We start from the raw sequence: 19,025 nt of genomic DNA, 5'->3' as shown, positions 1-19,025 counted from the left end.
TTTTACTAAATCCAAGCTGTCTTCATCGTCATCACTAGACTTACACAAGAGTTCCTCGTCCGTTTCACAATCATTGAACAAATCCAGCAACTTTTCATCGATCAACTCAGATAATTTAAACCGTGTACGCATTCGACCTGCCATTTCGGTTTGCCTTCAATGAGAAACCATTTAATAAACAGAAACAAACACAAAAATTGTGTGTGTTTGTAAAAGGTCGCGTGGTGTCCCAACAGTGCCTCAAGGCACTTATCACAACTTCACCGCTGCAACGCATTATTTGTATAAAGTTGCATATATGCAACTTGATTTGGATATTATAATATCTTACCTTCAAGAACAATAGTTTTTATTAGGCTGTTTTTGAAGTAATTTTATTAATCTTGGGTATTAGAGGGTTAAAGACGAGCTTTACGAAAACCGTTAGGGAGCCGATGGCATCCGACATCGTTCCAAGGGATGTTTTTATTACCTCGACATCCAACCGCATCTCCTTCACATCTTTCTGAAGACCTAAATGATTACAATGTTGTCATATTAAATTATTATTAAAAACTTTATACTAAACTTCATAAAATACTTACCATCAATTTTTTCCCATATGGTATCGTTCGCTGTAGAAACAAACAAAATCATAATTTACTAAAATATCAAAGACATACACATACATATAATATGCTGATTTGCCAGCCTGTGAATATGATACTTACGGCTCATAACATTCTCCATGGAGAATTTATTTGGGGCTGGAGAACTTATAATAAATAATTATCAAGAGGTTTGTTATACCCCATGAAGACACCTATTGGCAAAACAGGAAAATTTTTTATGGTATTAATTAAAATAAAAATTGGCAACAATTGGGGCACGAGAACTATTAAATAACGGAAGTCCGTCAACATTGACATCAATATTTAGGTATTCCGGTTTATCTTCTAAAGCTGCTATTTTGTTAAACTGTTTGCTTAAACCGATATGTAAATAAGAGCCCCCATTTATTTGCTATTCCTTCCTCAACATTTAAAATTTCTTCTATTTCTACATTTTCAAAGTCTAGATTTTTTGTCACGTTTCCTATTGAAACACCTACATCTTCCTCTCGGTCTATATGATTGGAGGTTCCTGCAGATGCTGCAAGTCTTATTCTATATTTCAATTTATCCTGCTCTTTCTTAATTGACCTACGCATTTGCCTATCTTCAATCATTTTTATATTTCTTAATTCCTTAATAGCTGAAAAAATAAATAGGAATACGATGAAAACAAATGAAAAGCTTTTAATTTTATGTTGAAATAAATTTCTATTCTTAAATTTTAATAAATTAATAATTAATTATTATTAATTAATAATTATTAATGTTCATTTTGTACATGGGCATTTCCCGAAAAAGAAAAAATGGTTAGGTTAGGGGGCCAATCATAGGCCAGTATGGCCCTTATTTATCCGGATGGAGAATCTTGAAGTCCTTTAGGATCGCGGTAGTTTTTGCGAAGGCAAGTAGTTCACCTGGCGACCTCTTGGAGGCATCTACTAGTGATGCCAGTACTGGGGCACCTAGGTGCTTTACTCTTGCCTGCGTTAGGGCTGGGCCCTTACAGATGAGATTCTCCAAGGTTTTGGATTCCCACTAGTAGTCTGCAGTCTTTTCGGGATAGATGCAGTACATACACTCATAAAAATATTTTTCTAGATTTAAGAAAAACAGCACTAAAAAATTATCGCCCTTAAACTAAGAAACATATTCTAGAATTAAGAAAAGGCTTTCATAAATTTAGGGAATGGCACCATAAAATCAAGACAAGCCACCATAAACACGTTTTTTTTAGGGATAATTTACATTTTTGTTCTTAAATATAGGGCGATTTTTCCTGATTTTGTTCGTTTAGCTTCCTTCTCAATATACGGGCGAATCGTCATAATTTAGCAAGTCAATTTTTCGTGTAACGAAGTCAAATTCGCCCTGTACTACAGTTTACAGATTAAATTAAAAAAAAAAAATGTATGAGAATGACAGAGAAGAAGATATTTTTGGTATTCGTCGGGAGGGCTTCGGGTTTTCAGTTCGTGTAAAGGGTAAGGGCAAAGGGTGTATAGAGTGGAAGATTTGTAACGCCATACGATTTTTTCGTGCTGGCTTTTGAACTGGCTCCAGGCTCTCTTACATTTTTCATTCAAAAGCCAGCGAGAGAGCGCTCTAGAGCCAGCCGCTCTCTAGAGTCTAGAGCACTCTCACGCATACAGCGATGTTTTCGTGCTGGCTCTAGAGCCAGCAGCTCTCTCATACCACTAAGCAAGAAACACATAGAGGTGTCAAACAGTACCAAAAAGTACTATCACAAAAACGGCTGAGCCTGGAACCCCAGAGCTTGGTAGAATTATACAAGGTAGTCTCGTCGGCAAAAGCACTCCCCTATTCATTACTCACAACAAGTGCGAGTGAGAGGAGTCTGCGAAGTAAGTGCGAGTGAAACGACAAAAGAGCTTTTAGTTTAACCCTTAGATAGTCCATGGGGGTTAAATTGTTCATATATAGAAAAAGGAGTTAAACTGTTTTATTGTTTAATTTTTAATAGTTTTGAATTTGAAATTAATTAATTACTTAATTTTTGTTTTTGTATACCTATTTTTTTGTTTAAATTCTTAATTTTAAAATATATGCGAATCTTAAAGTAAAATTTTTTTATATCTAAATTAATGCTTATATTCATAGCACCTATTAATAGTTTCTCCTTAACGTTTTTGTAGTACTAAAATAATCAGAAACTATATCTAAAAAAACCAATTTCCAGCTCCTTAATTTCCTTCCACAATCACTTTTATCAATTTTCCTCCATGCACGTGCTTTCGACAGAAATTGCAGAACGACATCTCACACAAGGGTTAATAGTAAAAAAAAAAAAATCGTCCGCACACAACCCATTCCTTTGACAAACGAAAATTCTACTATGCCCCAGAGCACCCGAACGATATGTCTAGAACCTCAGAGTGCCTTCGGCTTTTTCGAGTTCGAAGCAGTCGTTCGAAACCGAGCACACGTTTCTGTGCGCTGTGCTCCCGTTTCTTTGTATATGTGTATATGTGTACAAGCGCTCACACGTTTGTATGCGTGTGCAAATTTCTGTTCGCAGAGTCTTTTTCATAGGTTTCGGACGGCCACAGCCAGTGGGCCCAAGCGGCGGCTCACTTGCTTATGACGTCACAGCAATACTTAGCGGTTAGCGCTTGCATTGGGGGACAAATTATTTAAGTTATCTAACTATAATTACCACTTATTTTAATTTAATTTTTGTTTTTCCTGACAATATATTTCCCAAAAGTCATTTTATTAATGAATCATCGATGAATTGTTGATGAATCAATGAAATTTACACAATATGCGTTGAGGTTCCAGCTCGGTTATTGTCTACTTTTGATGTTGATAGCTTATCTGCGATTGCGAATATATCAGTTTTTTTTCGCGTTTCCCAGTGCCCCTACTGCTGCGCCCTCTACAGGCAGCCAGCTGAATCGAAGCATTTCCTGTCAAACATTCAAAACATATTGAAAGAAGAAATTGGAGATCAAAATTTTATTTTTTTGTTCAGGTTCAGTAAGAAACGAAGTCATGCCACCCAAGAAGTCGAGTTTGGGTCGTCGTACTCGCAATACTGAAGCAAAAAGACGGAAGATTACGAATATGACTGACGAAGAACGGGCCTCCATCCGAGAGACTTAGCGGCTGAAAGCAATGCAGATGCCAACGCGGAATCAGCAGAAAGACGATCAGATAGGCTTGAGAGAAAACGAGTGAGAGTTAGGCAGTCGCGTTCTGCAGCAATCGATTTGATTCACTCTCAAAATAATGAATTCGACAGGGCAAGGGTAGCTGAAGCTCGGATGCTCCAGGAGGAACAAGGAAAACATTCCTCATTACATTGATTCTGGCTACGGTTCGAGCTAACAAGGACATAGCTTTAGCTCTTGCTTCATCTAGAATCGCTGCGATATTGTTACCTGGTGGGAGGACTGCTCATTCAGCGCTGAAGTTGCCGTTGAACATGCAAATCATCGAGACTCCTACGTGCAACATTTCCAGAGCATCTGGCAAGGGAAAAGTATTGCGAAGATGTAAATTCAAACTCGATATCCGAATAAATTATAGGAATCACGATGGGCTTAGTGGACGAGCGACTCTCGCTGCCAAGAACAAAGATGTCTACCAGCTCAATCATGTAATCCAGTCCAAGCAATTCATTGGCCAGCCAACATCGATTTTTTCCATCTCTACGTCCGCATCGAAGAAGAAAACGCGTAATTGTAAGTAAATTGGGATTAATTTATTATTTTATAAATTACTTATATTATGTTTCATATTAGTGTTCTGTTGGTGGTGTTGGCTGAAGTAGTGGAGTGGACGGTCATGGACAGATACCTGAAACGTAAGTAATTTTAATATAAAAGCTGTCGAAATTTGGACATAAATGCCTGAATATGTGTACCTCTGCTTGGATGCAACCGCATGATATGTACATATGTACATTTGTACGTTATACGTTTTATGTTTATATGAAAATATTACTTTTTAAGGAACATCAAATTCAGAGGAAAATGTGGAGGAGCCAGCTCAAAAAAAGAAGCGAGAAGCTTCCATCGCTTGGAATCATTTCAAGAAAACGGTTGAAAAAAACACATGCCGTTTGTAATTACTGTGGAAAGGCCATAAAAACGATGGGAAACACCACAAACCTTCTTAACCATCTGAGCAACGTACATCCAGAACGGCTTAAAGACAGCAAAGGCAAAAATCATACAACCGCTTTAGATGTGTTTATGGGAAAGTCCACTGTGCATTATATCAATGATTCGGCGAGGAAAAGAAAGATTGATGAAATGGTGCTAAACATGATTGCTGTGGATGTTCAGCCTTTTAGTTGTGTCGAGGATGAGGGTTTCATTGCCCTCCTGAAAGAAATGGACCCTCGATACAAATTGCCAAGTAGGACATACTTGCGGGATGTTTCTTTGCCAATACAATATGAACAAGAAAGGAGCTAACTTCGGCACGCCGAAGTTTATATACCCTTGCAGATAGAACTTCTATGAATAGGAATCCATACAATATTAATTATATATATTTGTGTTAAAAAACAATGAAGTAATACCTGCTTTCATTTCATTCACCTATACATATTATATTTGCAGTTTTACATTCACAGATTTGCATTTTTCCTCTACATCAAACGATCGTTTGTATGGCACCTATATGATATAGTCGTCCGGTTTTTATGAAATTTGCCACAAAATTTAAGACTTATATAAAATGGCTATACCTCAAATTTGATGAAAATCAGCTGAAAACTAAAAAAGTTATAAATTTAATTGTATTAATTTATCGATAGTTCCTATGGGAGCTATATGATATAGTAATCCGATTTTCATAAAATTTTACACAAAATTTTAGAATAATATGAAATGGCTATATCTCAAATTTGATTAAATTCTGTTGAAAACTAAAAATGTTATCGCCACCGCGATTGTCAGTCTTCCGACAACAGCCACCGCCATTCTCATTCCTCTCAAATTTATCGATCGTTCCTATGGGAGCTATATGATATATTAGTCCGATTTTCATAAAATTTTACACAAAATTGTAGAATAATATGAAACGGCTATATCTCAAATTTGATGAAAATCTGTTGAAAACTGAAAATGTTATACTTTTTAATTGAATTAATTTCTCGATCGTTCCTATGGGAGCTATATGATAGTCGTCCGATTTTCATAAAATTTTACACAAAATTGTAGAATAATATGAAATGGCTATATCTCAAATTTGATCAAATTCTGTTGAAAACTAAAAATTTTATAATTTTTTTTGTAAAACTTTTCCGATCATTCCTATGACAGCTATATGATATAGTCGTCCGATCCGGCCCGTTCCGACATATATACGAGTGAAAGTATATAGAAAACTAACTGCAAAGTTTCATTCAGATAGCTCCAAAACTGAGAGACTAGTTTGCGTAGAAACGGACAGACGGACAGACGGACATGGCTAGATCGACTCGGCTGTTGATCCTGATCAAGAATATATATACTTTATATAGTCGGAGGTGCCTCCTTCACTGCGTTGCAAACTTCTGACTGAAATTATAATACCCTGCAAGGGTATAAAAATGTAAAGCAAAGCTGAGAGAAATACTGAACAGCGTTAATTATCTGGCATTAACCACAGACCTGTGGACATCTCGAGCCAACGAAGGCTACATAACTATAACATGTCATTTTATATCCACCAATTTCAAATTGGAATCAGCCATTTTAGCAACGCAGCATCTTCTAACGCCAACCAATCACACAGCTGCGAATATAGCAGATACCATTAAATCGGTGCTATCAGATTGGTCGATATCGCAAAAAGTGGTATGTATGGTTTCAGACAACGATGCATCGATGAAAAAAGCATGCGAGTCATTAAAATACAAACACTTACCGTGTGTGGCCCACACAATCAACCTGCTGGTCCAGGACATGTTGAAACAGCAAATTTTAGATGATATTCTAAGCAGGTGTAAGACAATAGTAGCTTTTTTCAAACGAAGTTCGAAGTTCGAAGTTTAGCATACTGCGTATGCTAAATTTAAGGCAGCGCAAAAAACAGAAAATCCGTACGGCCTGATACAAGAAATGCCGACCCGCTGGAATAGCGCGTACGAGATGATTAAAAGAATAATTATAACAAACGAATACATAAGTGTAGTCTTGGCAGTATCCCACAATGCCCCACTACCGTTGTCTGCCGAGGATATTGATACATTAAAAGAATTATCCATGTTGTTAGCCCCGTTTGCGGATGCAATTCTGTCGGTTTCAACGAACACAAATGTATCAATTTCATTAATTATTCCCGTTGTTTGCGAACTTTTCCATTAAATTAATGGCTTGGAACTTAAAACAGTGGAAGGAATCGCTGCCTCGAATTATGTGAAGATTCGTTTACGAGAAAGGTTATTTCCATACGAAACAAGAACTATTCCACGCGTAGCCACTATCATTGATCCCCGATTTAAAAAACAGGGATTCCTTGGCGCATCGAACGCGGAGGAAGCGGCCAAGGCTCTACAGGAAGAGCTGAACTCCATTTGTATTACAATCCCACGACCGCAGCCGGCACCACCAACAGAGGAACCGACACGGTTCTCATTTCTTAAAACTAAAATTGAGGGAAGAGTGCAATCCTTTCGTGCTGATTCAGTCATTCTGTTACGGCAACATTTAGAAAAAGGGAACCAGCCGGAAAACTGCGATCCCCTTGCGTATTGGAAGGTAAGACCCTATATGCTAAGACATAAATTAAACATACTATCTTATTTCAGATCTCAACTGAAGAAGCTTTAAAAAAGATATCCAAGAAGTTCCTATGCATTCCAGCTTCGTCATGCGAGTCGGAACGTCTGTTTAGCAAGGCAGGCCAAGTTATTTCAGACCGTCGTACTCGCCTTTCCCCATCAGTCGTCGACAAGCTTTTGTTTCTCAACAAAAACAAAAACATAAATAAAATTGAAATTTCATAAAAAATAATTTTTTTATTTAAAACGTCGATGTTTAATCGATTTTTTGCGCCAAAAACATCGAAAACATCGATGTCCGTGAACATCGATGTTTCTCCACCTCTACTGTTTACCTGCAAGTGAAAACACGAAAAAGCAATAGAAAAAAAAGGACCGTGCCTCCAACAACAAAACGAACCACGATCCGGAAAAACGGATCCTCAAGTCCGTTTTTTTTCTCTCAAAGTCCCGTTTGGCTATCTTGTGTCCGAGTGTTTTGCTTCCTTGTAAACAGGGTATAAAGGATATATCCGACGAGGCAACAAGTTACTTAAAATGTTATTGCAACTCAAACAATTTTGTTCGATATGCAATTATTTTTTCATTTGCGTTTTATATTTAAAGAATATTTATTTCTAATACCATCATTATAATTGTTAATGATAATATATTATACACATACAAATGCTAAATTTCTAGGGTGCGAAACAGTTGGTTCGATTTTAATTGTTAACTTATTTGCTTTTGGCTCATCTCACTCGTTTGAAGAGTGAGTGAGGCAGTGAGAGAGACAATCACCATGGCAGCATTAGAGCGTAGGCTCCGTACAAGTCGCAGTCGGCAGAGCGTCGACTCTAAAGAAGTCGCAGCCGGCAGAGCTTCGACTTGGTAGAAGTCGCAGTCGGCAGAGCGTCGACTCTATAGAAGTCGCAGTCGGCGCGTTGATGACAGTGGCTATTGATGACACGCGGTACTGCAGGGTACTCTTACATGCAAACGCATTCTATTTTTAGATCTTTACGCTCTCAACTTTGTGAGAGCAGGGAGAGGGCCATTGTCGTTTGAACCAAAAAATTAGCCTCATATTGCAAAACGAATGTATGGTCGTGAGGCATCTTGTAAATTGTATAGTCTTTGGTATGGCCTTTTCGAATACAATTGATGCACAAGGAGGCCGCATTTGCAAACTCGAATTTTTGAATTTGCAGAGACACGCCCAAACGGGCTGAAACTCTGTAGTGAGTGATCTGCTGCATTGCAATAGCTACAAGTTTGCTGAGGCTTACTGAAAATGAGCTACGATTAAGTGGTTTACTCAACCGTAATTTTTCTTGCTTCGGTTTTGTTGATTCTTCAGCCGATAAGTGCTGATTTCGGCGATTGAACATTTTCTCTTAATCGGACCACAGTGCCAATGTCTCATAGTCGAGCTGTTCCTCCCATTTTTGTTTGGTCATTGGGTCGACTCTATTCAATACCAAATATATCAATATATGTACATATATGTATATATATTATAAATATAATACTAGGAAACCTAGCGAACTTCGTTTCGCCACCAGATGGCTTCGTTTTATGTAACATTTCGTTTGGTGATACAAAAAAATGAAGAAATATTTTTTATTTTTGTTTTATATTTGAAAAGTAATGGAGCCACTTTAACTTTTTCACTTGCGCAGCACAATCCCGCCGTTTCTCTTTTGAACTTTAACGCATTGCAATATCGGCATATAGTCGTCATAGGTCCAATATCTTAATTTTCATCATCACTGTAGTTCTCCGTTAATGCCACACTTTCTCTTATTATATTTTGTGTTTGTTCGTTTAAGTTTTGTGAATACACGTCGTCCTTTTGGACTATAATCTCAAATGCACGATCCACATAATTAACACATTTCAACTTATGTATCGAATCGCTACACTCAAAATAAATGTTACAGGCAAGTTGTTAGCTCGAGATCGGAGCGCACGCAAGATATTTTTCCAGCTTCGGCTCGTCGGCTACGGGAGTGTTGGTCTTGCTCGGATCTCGGGTTGCCTTTGCATAATTTTAAACAGAAATGAATGCGTGCAACAACAAGCTTATACCGGGACAGAGATGCAGACAACACGCAAATAAAAGTTGAGGAAAAATTTAACTCCCTTCGGCTTACTTGCCCCTTCTCAGCACTCCTGGCATTCTGGAGGCTCTAGTTTGCCCACCCTTCCTATGCTCGCTCCCATCCTCAGCGCTATATATGTTACATAGCTTGAGCGACCCCTTCTACAAGTGCTACCCTACATTACAAGGCATACCAGCTGCGGCCAATTCTCAACATTTTGAAACATTATTATAATTTTTTTTAAAACTAGAAATATATAAATTCATTCCTTAAAATAGAAAACGTAGATAGGCAATTAAACATTTAAACTTAACATACAATAATAAATAAATATACGCCATTTAATTCGATTTCGGACATTAATAAGAAATAATGGCAAAGCAATTTAAGGCAAGATATTATTTACGCTGACTGAAATTCAATATACATGTTGCAACAACAAAAATAACAAATAGCTATGGAGAAGCATTAAAGCTCTCAGCTTAAATAGCCCTAAGCGCAATCGCCTTATGTATCGGCGTTCTTGTCTTTTCCCCTTCCCTCTTCGTTTTTCGCCGTTGGTTCGGTTAAATTTTCGCTTCTTTCTTTTTCATTAACTGCTCATGATTTGGTATATTCTCTTTTTTTTCAATTTATTTCCTTCTTTACTTGAAATTATTTAAATTATTAGTCTTTGGTAAGGGTTAGCTTCGGGTTTTCAGTGCGTGTAAACTGATCAAAGAGTTAAGTTGCGTGTAACCACCAGTTTTGCCAACTCTTCAGGTCATGAAAAAGCTAACCAACCCTTGAAAAAAGTTAGAAATATCTAGAAAATTTTAATGATAGCTAAAAAATTACGGTAGAGTATTGAAACAATATTTGTTATTAATTATTTAAGTATTTTTGCCAACATATCAAGTTCTTCAATTATCTCCTCTTCTCCAGCTGAATTTGAATTTTTTCATATTTTTATTTCGAGAAGTTTAGGAAATGGAGTGGGCGGATGGTTTCCAAAAGAATCCTCAGCCGTCGTCAGCCAATAATTCCTCCTTGTTCGTTGATAGGGTTGCTTCAGTGTTGTTGTTGGTGTTGTTCACTTTATGTCTCTTGCACAGTAAAACAAGTAGTTGTAGATTAAATCTAAAACCCCGCTCAAGGGCTGCTGGGACCGGTGGAGTCGCCTTCGGCTGCAAGACGAGAGGGAGCGAGCGAAGGTCGGGACCAGCGAGAGCGAAAGCTCGTGCTCCCACACTGCTGCTCGAAATTAATCGCCCTTGTGGCGCGAACATTCTCCCCCCCCCCCCCTTGCGCACGCAAGACCGCGTTAGGCCTCTCGGCATGCTCCGGAGACGGTCCATCCGAATACGGTGCTCTGGGCGACGGGCAATCCCTCGTCCAATTTCAGGAACCCCGGTTGGATCAGTTTCGGATACAAGTCCGATCCTAACACGAGGGAAATTGTCGCTGGGTGATGGAACAAGGGATCCGCCAGACGGATGTCTTCAAATTTCGCACGGGTGACGTCGCTCAGAGTCCGTGTAGGGGTTCTGATCTTGAGGCTGGGATCGAGCCTCAAAATCACCTCCAGGCTGAAACTGCCGGTCCGGGACCGGATGGTCGCCGAGCAGACCTGGACTTCTCCTACGTCCACGGTGGGTAGTCTATACGCCGCCGCCAGCGACCGGTCAATCGAGCTGACCGTCATGCACGGGTCAATCATGGCCCCCATCTCGAAGGTCGTCTTCCCGGTATCAAGCACGACGCAGGCCGTCGGGAGCACATGAACGACCTTCTGGTGCAGCAACGCTGCCACCGACGAGGATGGAGTGGAGGCCGCAGGACGGGTTGCCTATATTGCTGGCGACGGAGACCTGGAGACGGTCATCACGGACGGCCGCGGCTCCCTCGCCCGACGCGGAGCAGGCGGGCGCGCCGTGCGTTTCGAAGAAGGTGCTGGTGGCGATGAACGCGGCGGCTTTTCATGCAGATGCAGCAACGTATGGTGGCTCTCGCCACACTTTTTGCAGCCATCTATGCTGCGACACGTTCCGTCTGAATGTTGGTGGGCGAGGCAGTTCGAGCAGTACTTGTTTATCAGTACTGCTCGAAGGCGCTTTTCAGTGCTCAGTTTTAGAAACCTTTTTCACTTCCGAAGAGGATGGATTCCCCGGCAGACTCGGCAGCGGTAGGAGTTCTTACCTCGTGAACGTCTGCTGTCCAGGGTTTCGGTGGTTCGAGGACGCGGCACCATGATGTCGAGTTGTTCTGCGGGGAAACGAAAAAGAAAAACTTTAATGGGAGTCGGTCATGTGGTTGGAAACGGAAAGATTTTCATCGTTGGATACGTAGGGGACTTTACTCTCCCCAGGGAGGCGGATGACCTTGTGGACGGGCCGTTTTATTGGGCCGCGCGCCGTACGGATCTCCACCACTCGAACTCGGCCGTCAGCGCCCGGACAAACCGAAATGATTCTCCCGAGCCGCCACTCGTTCGGTGGCAGATTGTCATCCTTGACGACTACCATATCGTCTATTTTGAGATTCGTGGTCGGAAATTGCCACTTGTTGCGTTTGTGGAGCTCTTTTAAATACTCCTCTTTCCATCGTGCACTAAACTGCTGGTGTTGGGCCTTCAAATGTTGCCATCGATTCAGTATCGATTTTGCTTCGCCTTTTATCTCGGGCTCAGCCGTGGAAAGCAACGGCCCTCCAATTAGGAAATGGCCTGGTTTGAGGGCCAGCAAATCGGATGGATCTTCGGACATGGGGGAGAGGGGCCTAGAATTGAGGCGAGCTTCGATCTTCGCAAGAAGCGTCGCTAGCTCCTCGAATGTGTACTTGCGGGTAGCCGTGGATTTGTAGAAAAGGGTTTTGAAACTTATCACCCCGGCTTCCCACAGACCCCCCATGTGTGGAGCCCCTGGTGGTATAAAACGCCATACTAGTCCTTGAGGACTGTATGCTGCATTTACGGTCTCTTGGACGAGCTGTAGGAAGTCCCTTGATAACACAGCTGCTTCCCGCACAAAGGTCTTGCCATTGTCCATGTGGACCCGCTGAGGACAACCGCGCCTAGCTACGAAACGAGCAAAGGCTGCTAGGAACTTCTCGGTTGTGAGATCGGATGCGGGTTCCAAATGGATAGCCTTAGTAGAGAAACACACGAATACACACACGTATCCTTTGGTAACGAGACATGCTCTCCCAGTATAATTTTTGATTTCGAAAGGGCCAGCATAATCAATGCCCGTGTAGGTAAAGGGCCTGGAGAAGAAGACTCGGTCTCTCGGAAGGTCGCCCATCAGCTGTGTTTGAAGTCTTTTCTTATATATTGTGCACACTTTACACGGATTCACCACAGCCTTGACAAGATTCTTGATCTTCGGAATCCAATACTTTGACCGGATCAGGCGCACAAACAATGGACTGCCGCCGTGGAGCGTAATCTGGTGAGTCAACTGAATGAGAAGGCGGGCCAGCCTTCAGTCGTAGGGCAGAAGGATCGGATGTCGCTCATCGTACTGCAGAGCTTTTGACGCCGTGACGCGCCCACATGCCCTTAGAAGACCGTGTCGGTCAATGAACGGATATAAGTTCACAATTGAAGATGCCACTGGAAGGGGCCGTTTCTCTCGCAAACACTTGTACTCTTGGCCGTATGCTCTACGCTGCGCAATGGAGATCAGCGCTCGTTCTGCCTCTCGAATTTCTTCACTCGTGAGTCGTGAAGTGGGCGAAATTGAGCCCTTGCGGCAGCGCCTGAAGAATCGTAGAACATACGCCAGGACTCGCAACGCTTTGTCCAGCTTCGAGAAGTGTTCCAGAAACTCGTCAGAGGGGGCCTTACTAAAATGCACCCTGACCGCCCGCTGCTCTAGCTCTGTGTTCGGATGCAAATCGCTCTACACTGGCCATAGCTCTTGTGGCCCTTGCAGCCAATCAGGTCCATGCCACCACAGTTGACTGTCCGCTAGCTCGTGTAGGGACACGCCTCGACTAGCTAAATCGGCGCAGTTCTGTTCGGATCGAACATGTGCCCAGCAGTCGACTGGTATTGCCTGGGTTATCTTGGCAACTCTGTTGGCAACAAACGTGGTCCAGTTGCAAGCAGGCTTTCGTAACCAGGCCAGCACGATCGTGGAATCGGTCCAGCAGCGTACGTCGGAGCTGGCAGTCGGCATATGTGGAAGAATCGTTGCCACCATGTCGGTCAACAGAACGGCACCGCAGAGCTCTAGCCTAGGAAGGGACACGGTCTTTACTGGAGCGACTCGTGTCTTGGCCGTAAGGAGGTGTGCGAAGGTTTCGTGCCCAAACTCGACGCGCACGTAAATAGCCGCTCCAAAAGCCTTTTGGGACGCATCGCAGAAGCCATGGTACTCAACCTTTATATCGGGCTGGTACCGGACCCATCTCGGAACCCGGATCTGGCTGAGGTCGGAATACTCCAGGAGGAACGATCGCCATCTCTGACTCATTTCGCTAGAAAGCGTATCGTCCCAGCCCAGATCTTGCAGCCAAATTTCTTGCATGAAAATCTTGGAGCGCACTATGAACGGAGCGAGCCATCCGGCCGGATCAAACAACCTCGCAATTTGGGATAACACCTCGCGCTTGGTGTAGGAGGTTTTCAGTGCTATTTCTGGAGGGACGAAATAAATTTCGTCGGACCTTGCCTTCCAACGAATACCGAGGGTCTTGGCCGTAGTTTCGGTATCGATGTCGAGGAACTCGCTATGAAGAATGTGCTCGACTGGAATATTCTCCAAAATGGACCTGTGGTTGGCAGTCCACTTCCTTAATGGGAAACCCGCGGAGTTAAGAGCCTCTTGCAACTCTTGGATTGAGATTTGGGCTTCCTTAAGGGAGTTTGCTCCTGCCAAGACGTCATCGACGTACATGTTTTAATTAAGAATCCGACTGGCTTTTGGAAATAGCCATTGGACATCCTCTGCCAGCTTTTTTAGCACTCGAATGGCGAGGAAGGGCGCGCAGTTGACCCCGAAGGTCACCGTTTGCAACTCGAAGTCTCGCATATCCCCTTCCTTATTTCGGAACAGAATCCTTTGAAAGGGCGTATGCTTCGGATCGACCCAGATTTGACGGTACATTTTTGTGATGTCTGCACTAAATACGTATTGAAAGTACCGCCACTTCAAAATCTGGATAGTTAAATCGGATTGCAGGACTGGGCCAGCATGAAGAATATCATTTAAGCTGGTTCCATTTGCAGACGGACTGGAGGCGTTAAATACAACGCGAAGCTTTGTCGTGGTGCTCTCGGGCTTAAGTACTGCATGATGTGGAAGGTAATAGGTAGGAGAACTATGAGTCGGTGAAACTTCCTTCATATGACCCAGATCCAGATATTCCTGAATCACGCTGTCATATTGCTCTTTTAGGGAAAAGTCTCTTTTTAAACGATTCTCGTTTCGAAGAAACTGAGCCAACGCAATGGAACTTGAATATCCCAGATTGGATCCGGAGTTTTCAGGGTCGCACGTATCTCCCGCTTGCGTCTCTTTTCGTAGTTCGAATAAAATTAGTCTCACAATAAGACTCCGACTCTCCTACCATCTTCATTGGAAGATCCTCCACCTCCCAGAACTTGCTGAGAAGGGTGTCCAATGCATCATTATGATCATGGCGAACCTAAGTCGGGAAGGATGCGACTCGGCTGGCCTGAATACTGGAGATCGGCCCCGTTAGCACCCACCCAAAGATGGGCTCTTGGCCTAGAAGTGAGCCGCATATATCTCTTTGCGTGCCACCCGTCATCACTGACGGTAGAATATCGGCCCCGATTAGGATGTCGATCTGGGCACTTTCAAAGAACCGAGGGTCCGCCCATTGAAGATCGGGCAGGTCCTTCAAGGAATTTTTTGAAACTGGATGCGACGGCAATTTGCCTGCTAATTCCGGGAGGACATAGGCTACGGTGTCTAATTGTAGCCCCGGTTTAGTAGGGGAGCGGATTGCGAAATTGCAAAGTTTTGTCGACTTTGCCGAAACCGAATGGTTTAGCCCGGAGACTTGCGTCTGGATGTTGCGGAATGGCAACTTAACAATCTTGAAGAGACGCTAGGAAATGAACGTCGCCTCTGAACCCGAGTCGATTAAGGCTCGTGCTCGGTAATGTGTTCCCAAGTGGCACACGTCGATAATCGCCGTGCCCAGTAGAACGGCTGTAGTGCCGGTGGCGAAGTAATTTTGCACCGTTGATGTGCTCGCAGATGCATTGCTGCTGGAGGGTCTTGAAGGCGTAGGGGGCGAGGTGGAACTCGCATGGTCGGAACTTGGGGGGCCGCGATGCAGAAGCGTATGATGCTTCCCCTTGCATGTGAAACAACTGTAGGGGCTTGGGCAATCACGAAGCTGATGGCCTCTCGCGAAACAATTCAGACAGAGCTGCTTCTTTTTGATGTACCCGGAGCGCGCATCGACGGACATTTGAAGAAAGCGCGGGCACAATCTTACCGGATGATTCTCTTTGGAGCATAAGTCACACCCTCTCTGTTTGGTGCTGACCTTTGTCTCGAAGGATTGAAGCTTTTTCGGAAATGTCTGCGTTGGTCTCATATCATCGATGGCCTCTAATGTCTGATACCTCTCACTCAGGAAAGTATTCATTTCCTCCCAAGCTGGTATCTCGGATTTTGAAGTGAGGGACTGTTCCCATAAGGACAGGGTGGCCTTTGGCAATTTGCTTGCGCACAGGAAAACCAGTAGACAATCCCAGTTTTCTGTGGAGATTTGGGAGTGTGCTAGCGCTGTTAAACACCCCTGAATCGTGGACTGGAGCTCCTTTAGAGCATGTCCCGACTCTTGAGAAATGGAACTCATGTTGAAAAGGAGCTTGAGTTGGCTGTTGACTAGGAGTCGCTTGCTCTGGAACCGGTCTTGAAGAGCTTCCCACGCTGAAGCGAAGCCGTCATTTCTCAGCGGGGATTTTGCGACAATGGTCTTTGCTTCGCCACTAGTCTTCGTGAGAAGATGAAACAGCTTCTCGACCGGGGTCAGCCTGGGGTTATAAACATAAACTGCCGTGAACAGGTCCCTGAAAGTGGGCCATCGGAGGTAGTCCCCGTCGAAAACTTCCGTATCACACGGAGGTAGACGACAACCGGACGAAGGTTGGGGTTGAGAGGGAGCTGGAACGGTAGGAGGCGACACCCTTTCTAGGGTCTCACCAATTTGTGCTGCACATGCCTCATATACCGAGTAGCAATAATCATATTTTAATTGCAGCATCGGAGTGTTTATCTTTGCCTCAAAAAGGCTTACGCGATCGCTGACCGCAATAAACTTGTGCAAAGCTGCGGTTGCTGCCGTTGGCTGGTCGGAGGTCACCCTTAGGAATTCACTCCCGGAAGTGGAGGGGATCTCAGGCTTAACTGCCAGTGACGATTCGCTGGATGCTTTCGCCAATGGACGGGAAATTACAATCCGGGGAGTGGTCTTTGAACTCGGCGACGGAAGCTCCCTTCCTGGAGATCCCGACAATACGGTTCTTCCTTTCGGACTGACTGACTTGGGTGTTGGCCTAGCGCGAGGCGGTACTGGAGTGGGTGGGTCGGCTTTGGACTCCTTTCCTGGCGCAGATGTCGGTTTCGACTTTCCCACTATGGGCATGCTCAATTAGGGCCTGACGAAACCGAGACCGCCTGACTGACGCACTGCTCAAAAAAAACACTGCGACAAGGCCTGGACTAGGACGAGCCACCCAGTCTAAATCTCAATTCAGAGAGAGAAAAAAAAAACAAATAAATTAGCTAAAAAAATAGCTGAAAATGCGGCTACCAATGTTAGCTAAGGCAGATAACTCGAAAAAATATCCCTTTAGCTTGGTCAAATGCGCGACATAAAAACAAAAATCAAACAAAAGAAACTTTAGCTTGCCTTTTTTATACAAAAAAAGCAATTAGATAGAAAACCACACAAAAAAAATAGCCAAATGAGAGAAGGATTCCTCTCTTATTTTTTTTAAATAAATAAAAAAATAGTAGCAGACACTCGGCTGCGTGGGAATCGGCTACAATAGCGCAACCAACCCAACTAGGGACAAATACCGCAACACAATTAAAAAAATAACTTTTCTCGTCAAGCGAATGAAATTAGCTATAGGCCTATTGAGCGGTACCTGACAATCGCTTCCAGCCGACAGCCTCGATTTTAACTTCCGGAATACGACGGATGATCGCAGAAGGGATGTGAGCACGAATCGAGACAGAAAAAAAAAATAAATAAATAAAATAAAATAAATAAAATAAAAAAAACAAGAAAGGAAGCTAACTTCGGCACGCCGAAGTTTATATACCCTTGCAGATAGAACTTCTATGAATAAAAAACCATACAATACAAATTATATATCTTTGTGTTAAAAAACAATGAAGTAATACCTGCTTTCATTTCATTCACCTATACATATTATATTTACAGTTTTACATTCACTGATTTGCATTTTTCCTCCACATCAAACGATCGTTTGTATGGCACCTATATGATATAGTCGTCCGATTTTCATGAGATTTACCACAAAATTTAAGACTTAAATTAAATGCCTATACCTAAAATTTGATGAAAATCAGTTGAAAACTGAAAAGGTTATAAATTTAATTGTATTAATTTATCGATCGTTCCTATGGGAGCTATATGATATAGTAGTCCGATTTTCATAAAATTTTATGCAAAATTGTAGAGTATAGTAAAATGGCTATATCTCAAATTTGATCCAATTCTATTGAAAACTGAAAAAGTTAAAAATTTTTTTGTAAAAATTTTCCGATCATTCCTATGGCAGCTATATGATATAGTCGTCCGATCCGGCCCGTTCCGACATATATACGAGTGAGAGTATATAGAAGGCTAACTACAAAGTTTCATTCAGATAGCTTCAAAACTGAGAGACTAGTTTGCGTAGAAACGGACAGACGGACAGACGGACAGACGGACAGAAGGACAGACGGACAGACGGACAGACGGACAGACGGACATGGCTAGATCGACTCGGCTGTTGATCCTGATCAAGAATATATATACTTTATATAGTCGGAGGTGCCTCCTTCACTGCGTTGCAAACTTCTGACTGAAATTATAATACCCTGCAAGGGTATAAAAATCGATAAACTGGAAAAAATAACCAGCTATAAAATAGCTAACGCGTGTGTAGCTCGTTATGCAGCAATTATGGAAAGTAAAAAATAAATTTGGATAATTTTTTTTTTTTTTTTAAATCAGTTCGTCGGCACTGTTCGGCTGTGGACTGTATAAGTGCAGGGCTTGTACACGCTCTAGGCACAAAGAGGAGACGAAAAAAAAGAAATGACAAATAATCACTTGATATGCCCTTATGCGGGCGTGTGTATATATGTATGTATGTAATTGGAGATCGATGCTCAGCGCAGAATAGCGCGAAGCTTGCCCAATGTATATGTATGTATGTAGAGAATTAAAGAGATTGATGCTCAGCGCAGAATAGCGCGAAGCTTGCCCAATATATATGTATGTAGATAATTGAAGAGATCGATGCTCAGCGCAGAATAGCGCGAAGCTTGCCCAATGTACATATACATATGTCTGTAGATAATTAAAGAGATTGATGCTCAGCGCAGAATAGCGCGACGGTTGCCCAAT

General features: G+C 42.5%; 2 pseudogenes across 1 annotated transcript; one reads left to right on the top strand and one right to left on the bottom strand.

Moving 5' to 3' along the window:
- Positions 1 to 3,538: 3,538 nt before the first annotated feature.
- Positions 3,539 to 7,554, top strand: LOC110189833 (uncharacterized; annotated as a pseudogene). The gene is made up of 5 exons (XR_015270964.1): positions 3,539 to 4,297; positions 4,358 to 4,419; positions 4,568 to 4,804; positions 7,112 to 7,306; positions 7,357 to 7,554. The product of XR_015270964.1 is annotated as an uncharacterized LOC110189833 (transcript).
- A 4,616-nt stretch (positions 7,555 to 12,170) lies between these two features.
- Positions 12,171 to 17,024, bottom strand: LOC147644178 (uncharacterized; annotated as a pseudogene).
- Positions 17,025 to 19,025: the final 2,001 nt, after the last annotated feature.

The sequence above is a fragment of the Drosophila serrata genome, unplaced genomic scaffold, assembly GCF_035046125.1.
Source record: "Drosophila serrata isolate PLE 108 unplaced genomic scaffold, ASM3504612v1 contig_224, whole genome shotgun sequence".
NCBI lineage: Eukaryota > Metazoa > Arthropoda > Insecta > Diptera > Drosophilidae > Drosophila > Drosophila serrata.
The sequence above is the reverse complement of the archived record's forward strand: the minus strand, read 5'-3'. Positions and strand labels throughout refer to the sequence as shown.